Source organism: Eleginops maclovinus, chromosome 22 (assembly GCF_036324505.1).
Source record: "Eleginops maclovinus isolate JMC-PN-2008 ecotype Puerto Natales chromosome 22, JC_Emac_rtc_rv5, whole genome shotgun sequence".
NCBI classification, from domain to species: Eukaryota; Metazoa; Chordata; class Actinopteri; order Perciformes; family Eleginopidae; genus Eleginops; species Eleginops maclovinus.
Window position 1 is genome coordinate 21135333 of NC_086370.1, and position 6864 is coordinate 21142196.

A 6864-nucleotide genomic window follows, 5' to 3' on the forward strand; every position below is an offset into this window, starting at 1 on the left:
TATCATCCCCAGTTGTGGTATAAGGGACCTGTTACACAAATAAGTGGTTTTATCACCTATTGAAATGTTGTTCAATGGCGTCGAGTAATTTCCCGCTCCTCGCTTGAATGCCGAAATGAATGCTGGGATATATTCGCTGCCGAGTTAACACAAGTTAGCATCCGATGCATCCTTGGTAAAATGGGCGTGTCGAGAACATTTCCGGGAATACATGGAAATGGGTGAAGGTGACACCAAACTCTAGCAGTATTTATGACAGAGGCAGAAGTCAAGAGAAGTTGTAAAGAGTTGAAGGTCTAATGAAACCAACAGTGTGTCTTCGTTCTCACTGTTTTAAGTTTCAATTTAACTTTATAAATGTAGCTACTTATTTAACACAAATTATTTTATTTTCCTAAACCTCACAAGGAGTATTGTTCCCTAAACAAAGATAAAGTTATGTTATGTTTCATTTAGTTTAAAATAGTTCAAGGACTAGTATTTTTAAGTCACCTCTACGTACAGAATAGGTGCAATCCGACCCATTTGACATCAAAATAGTTGCTATAAGGGCTTAAAGGGTCATTCAAAAATAAGCATAAACATATCTTAGAGCTATTGTAAAGTTTTAGGCAGAAGAAGATAGAGCGATGTGTATGCTTCGGTCTATGTTTCGTTAGCGTAAACAGTCATCGTTTCATTGCCATATTATACTTCTGGTCTTGTAGACATGCTTGGCATCTTGGTCTCATAATGCGAATGGCTGAACAAATTGTCTTTATACCACTGATGTCTAAAAAAAGTGCTGAATATTGTAGAAGATGTCGGGTCATAGAGGGGGTTAGAAGGTGGATAAAGATGGGACAACTAACTCTGAAAAGTCCTTTCACTTTGAACAGACTGTCCTCCATCAAGGCTTTGACAAAGATCCGCCATGACCGAGGGTCCTTGAGCAAGACACAACAAAAATACCTTTCTTTGGGGATCAATACAGCGCCACAATAACCCTTGCACTAACAGCTTTGGGACCTCTCTACCCTTCATTGTTGTGGATATTGTAAGAAAATTCCCAGAAAACAGTCACTAGTGATGATGTGTTTTTGCAGGCTGACCCAGTAGCTAGCATCGCTCCCTCTGCAAAAAGCAATGGGATTTTGGTTTATTGCAGAAAACGTTTATGATACTAAGACATGTTGTTGAGCAGGATCATATTATCCTCATGTTATGATCACTTTATGATGATTTAGGCTATAGGCACTGTCCTATGACTTCACATCCCCTCCGCTAAGCTAAAGGTGGCTAACAACGTTAAGCTGTCTCATTTAGATCCTTAGTTAGTATTTTATGTCGTAGCACTAAACGTTCAAATCTGTAAAGACCTTCAATTTAGACCTAAAATCAAAAACATACTTAACAAAACATTGACTTCAAGACGAAGGAATCTGAAATGGTAAAATGCTGACTCATTCAGGACTCCTTTCTGCACCTCTCTTTTGTAGCTGAAATGAAATCCACGGTGGGTCATTGAAAAGCAGCGGCCACATGTTTGAGTCGGGTCTTACACGTGACCACACCGGGTGCTTCATCATGACTTATGAGCTTCAGAAAGTCGTCTCACACCTAAGGATGTGTTTTTTCTCTGTCAAGCCACTGACAGCTCCTCATCCTCCTCCTCCTCCTCCTCCTCACTGCCCTCATTCCACCTAGACCATCACAAACAGACACACAAATATTACAGTCGCACAACACACCACCACCTGAACTCTAACACACACTCCCACACTCACAAATAGAGCAATGATGGACACCAAAGCTACAGGGGGAAAATTGAGGCCGGACGTCACGTCAAACCAAGGACTCATAACAACTCAATACATCAGCCTGGATGAGTGTGTGTGTGTGTGTGTGTGTGTGTGTGTGTGTGTGTGTGTGTGTGTGTGTGTGTGTGTGTGTGTGTGTGTGTGTGTGTGTGTGTGTATATTATTATTCCTTGCCGAGGTGACACACAACGTCCTCACACACATACTAACCGCTTCCCATGTTTACCGCGCACATACACACGTGTAAACAAGGATAAACACACGCGCACACACACACGCGCACACACACACACACACACACACACACACACACACACACACACACACACACACACACACACACACACACACACACACACACACACACACACACACACACACACACACACACACACACACACACACACACACACACACACAGATTGTTACTGACAGATGAGTCACTCTGGACCCATTGAAACACAGAGACGCCTGGATAGTTGTCACAGTCGTTTACTGATGCCTCTCCATCCATCTCAGAGCTCATGTGTCCTTCTTCAGAGAGATGAGAAGAGAGATGGAGCTGTGACCTCTCGTAGATTGCCTGAACCCTTACCTCCGTGCAATCTCTCTCCATCTTACCTTTTCTGTTTCACCGTCTCCAGTCTCTCACTTCAGCTCCCTCATTTCTAATTCCTCCACCCTTCTATGTTGTCCTCATTTCCTCCTCATCTCCTTTCCCTCTTAATTGATGCAACATTTGAAAAGTGAAGGTTCCTGTCCTTGGTTTTTATTCACTGTACAGGGGAATGCAGCCCTCTAAGAAAACCAAAGTGCGATACACAACGCATGAAGCTCCTCCGTCATTTTGAGATAGCGGATAAATAACCAGAAGAAAGCCACCACAGCAGGAGAGATCTTAAGCAGCACAGTGTGATCTCACAGCAATTTTCTAGAAATGTATACAAAAAGCCGCCTAAGGATGGGTCTGTTAACACAGTATGAAAGACTGAAGAGGAGGCTGCAGAATCTCATTACCTGAGGGGCCTGTGGGGCTGGTTAGAAGGTTAAAAAACAAAGAGCGAGTTACTACAAAATGCATTATTCCATTACTACACCTCCAATGTGATACACTATACAGTTTGAATGTGGTTTAAACAAGATTATCCGAGTGTAGTGTTGGCTATAGACAGTTGTAGAAAGGCCTAAAGGAAAGGTTTTGCCAGGGATTGAAGGATTAACAGAACGACATCAACTTAATCTTCATAATTTCTTTGACATATGACATATTCTAAAACTGGAAGATTATCTGAAGCTTCATCCTAATAATGCATAATCGTATGGCACTAATTATTTAAAAGTGTATGCAAGTTGATCCTAAATAGCAGCAGATTGACGTAAAATGGCAGCAGGCTGTTTGTACACACGGGAATTAAAGGAAAGTAGAGAGAATCAAATCAAGAATACCAAACTCTAAGAGGGGTCTGCTGACATCAATCTAAGAAAAATTGCAATATTTGTAAAGTTGCTTTTGCAAGAATTGAACAACAAACATCGTCACCAAAGGCGGGAAAACACAGAGACAGGAAGTGAAACCAGATAAGACACAATGAGAGTGTTTTGCAAAATTAAATAGGAACTAAATACCTGGATAAGGACATTGGATTGAGACTAGGCCAACCAATCCACTAAATGTTATGCCAAAAGGAATTGGTTGTCAATCCGTCTAGAACGACTTGGTCAGGAGTCCCATTTTTGGGTTTGAAAGGAGTCTGACAGTCTTAAGTGAGAGGGTGCTTTGGAGGGTTTAAAAGTTCCTCTTCTGACCTGCAAATGCCTCCAGGTGCCCGAGGAAGAACAGGGACATGTGGGACAAGTTTAACAAAGATAGAGCTTGACTAGATCTGACTCAAACACAGACTTCAGAAAGAAACTACAGACCATGATTGAACATTTTGAAGCGAGTTCCTTCTCCTTCTTTTATCTCTTATGTTTTCTTTATTCTTTCTTAAAATCCCTTATTCTTTTGTCAGATAATTCTACTCACCATTACCGGTCTCCCTCCTCTTCCTCACCTATTCCCTCTTGTGCTCAACATAAATGGCACTTGTCTAATTGACTAAAGTATTAGCCGGTTGTTGGGAATCTCTCTCCATGACTCTCCCTCCATCACACACACTACTTAGTAAAAAATGAGGGAACAATTGGAGCGGAAACAAAATGTAAGTAAGATTTAGGGAAACGGGGGTGCAGAGGGTTTGGGGGAAAGCTGGGAGGACAGATTGATGAAAGGGTCAAGAAAAGATTAACAGAAGGAGAAGGAAGTAGGGGAGGATTAATGGCGAGTAAAAAGGTGAGAGGAATAGTAAAAAGGACAATGATATTTCCCTTGGGGGTTGAAACAGTTAAAGTACAAGTGGCAGAATTATGACAGTAAGACCGACTGCAGTATCTGCGCCAACATGGACCACATTTTACTATGAGACTATAACAACTGGTTGTTTCTTTTGTGCAAGATTTAGAATTGCTCCTGAGATGAAAAACAGACCCATTTTGAAACTAAGTAGGTATGCAATGGCTCAGCGTTTCTCTTTAGGAACTGACTCAGCACTCTTGTGAAGGTGGCACTGACAAACCTAAAACAAATCACCTTCAAATGTCTGAGTAGTTAAAGAACCTCCAAAAAGAGCAGGAATGGATTATTTCAAGGATATAAGGAAACTCTTTGTAGTTCCCTAAAGTCGTCAGAGTACATCACCTCATCTGAAATATTTAGAGAAGAATGAAGTGAAAAGTGTTGAGATATAACATTTTGAACTCAAGGGGCAGAAACTGCGACCCCACATCCCTTGTAGGAATCATGTTTAAATATTACTAAAAGATTTTCAGAATTATATGTGGTGATACTGGAATGGCTGTTTGGATTATGTGTACAGGCTACCTTATTTAGACTGAATGAAGTCCAATATTTCGTCCAATAATTGAACCAAAGTTGCAGGGAGGTGGGTGCTTCGGAAGATTGGAGTACAAAGAAAAGACAGAGAATTTCTGACTATTTCTGACTGAATGTCGACTTCTCAAAATGTCTGATTCTTTTTCCTAAACTTAAAATTTGTTTAAAAAATGTCCCACTATTTTCTCATTATTCAACTTTTTTGAATTTCTGACTATTTCTTCAAAATTCTGAATTTTTATAAATGTCGACTTTTAAAAATGTCCCACAATTTTCTCAATATTCTAATTCCTTCTTCATGTGGCCCTAATCATCTCATTTTACAAATAACATTTTTTTGTCTCCCAATTTTTCCGAAATTCAGATTTTTTTACCAAATTTCGTCTTTCAAAAATGTCCGAATATTTTTTCTAAATGATTGCCCCTGAACAATATTTCATTATGCACGACACATTTCAAATGATTGTTCTACCCTTCTATGTCACTTGGTTTTTAAATAGTTCTGTCTTGGCCACATTCTGTCACACTCTCATTGAAATCTGACTTTCTCTCAGTCACTTTCTTCCCTTTTCTATTTCCTTTCCCAGTTTTTCCTGCACTTCATCTATCTTTTCATCTTTCCACCCACCTCCGTCTCTCTCTGCCTCTCTTGTTGGCCCACTCTCTGCTGCCTCACAGCCTTCCCTAAGGCCTTGCTTGTAGTTTTCTGTCCATCAGCACTTTGGGGAAAAGGAGAGTGGGGAAAAGATGAAACGCAGCGAGCTCAGGGCCTGCCGGCTGAGCAGCAAACAGTCGACAGGAAGAGGGAGGATGAAGAAACTGAAGAGGAGGGAGCGAGGCCAGCAGACCTTACACTCGTACATGTCCAGGCATTGACAAATGGCTGTCTAATGACCTGAGATTAACTGGCTGAGAGGTCAAGATAAAAAAAGGACCCCTGAAGACCGAATCGGAAAAAGAGGGTGACAAATATCACAGGGAGAGAGTGAATGAATGAGAGTGAGATGAATAGACCTCTCTTTTGAGAACTGAGCAGCTGTTGGGTGAATACTGTTGGCAGTGTGTGGAGGAAATAGATGGATGGCCGTGTTTGTCTTACTTAAGCTTTCCTCAAGTTCTGCAGTCAGAGGTGGCTGGCTGGTAAACTCACACAGAGAGAGAGTGTGATGAGTGGTTTAGCTAAAAAAATCATTCAAAGATATGAAGGCAAAAAGTGTGTGAGAACAGCGCTCGGCTTTGGCTCTCAGTCCTTATTTAGATCCAGGAGTTCAATGAGTATTAATACTTTATTATATGTGTTACACCCCGGATAAATGGGGAGAAATAATGAGTGAAAGTCTGGTTTTCGTCAATAGCATTTCCAAAAAACAGCAATTTACAAATGAAAGCATTTTGTAGTAGAGATAATAAACCCTTTTCTAGTTACTGATGAGACTTCTGATGAAATGTTCTCTAATATTACTAAGATAGCTTGAACATCCGTAAACCTTCACAGAAGTCCCTTAAGTTCCTTAAACATAATATATAAAGTATATTTGACAGGAAATGGCGGCAGCACTTGGCCACGGTTTGTTTATTCTACCAAGAAACGGCTAAAATAGAAGCGACTTTCCTAGCTTTTTCTTTTTTACAATTTCTTAACATTTTCAGTCATGCATTGTATTGATATTGTAATATATGATATTTTCCACCGAATTCAATATTTTAACCTCATAACAGTCCATGAATTTTTTACATTTCCAATAACTCCTTGAAAGAACAAATATGAGGCTATCAAGAAATGGCTAGCAACCTGCAACCTGCACAAAGGACCTCATTACACTTTTGAATTGTCTTCATCAATGTGATAACATGGACAGTGTATTTGACACTAGACTTGGCATCCCATTGTGTTCCTCCCCATAGAATCACAATGAATTGATCTGTGTTATTTAAAGGTTCTTTGTCCTCTGTCTCAATGTTTTTCCACTTCATAATTCATTGTTTGTAACGTCTGCATCTCCATTCACTGTGTGTGTTTGTGTGCACGGCTGTCCCTGTGAGCAAATGTGTATTCAGTTTGGTTGCAGCCAGAGAAACAGGGACCGCTTTGTTGACCCAGACTGATGAATTATTTAATTTGATTACCGCCTG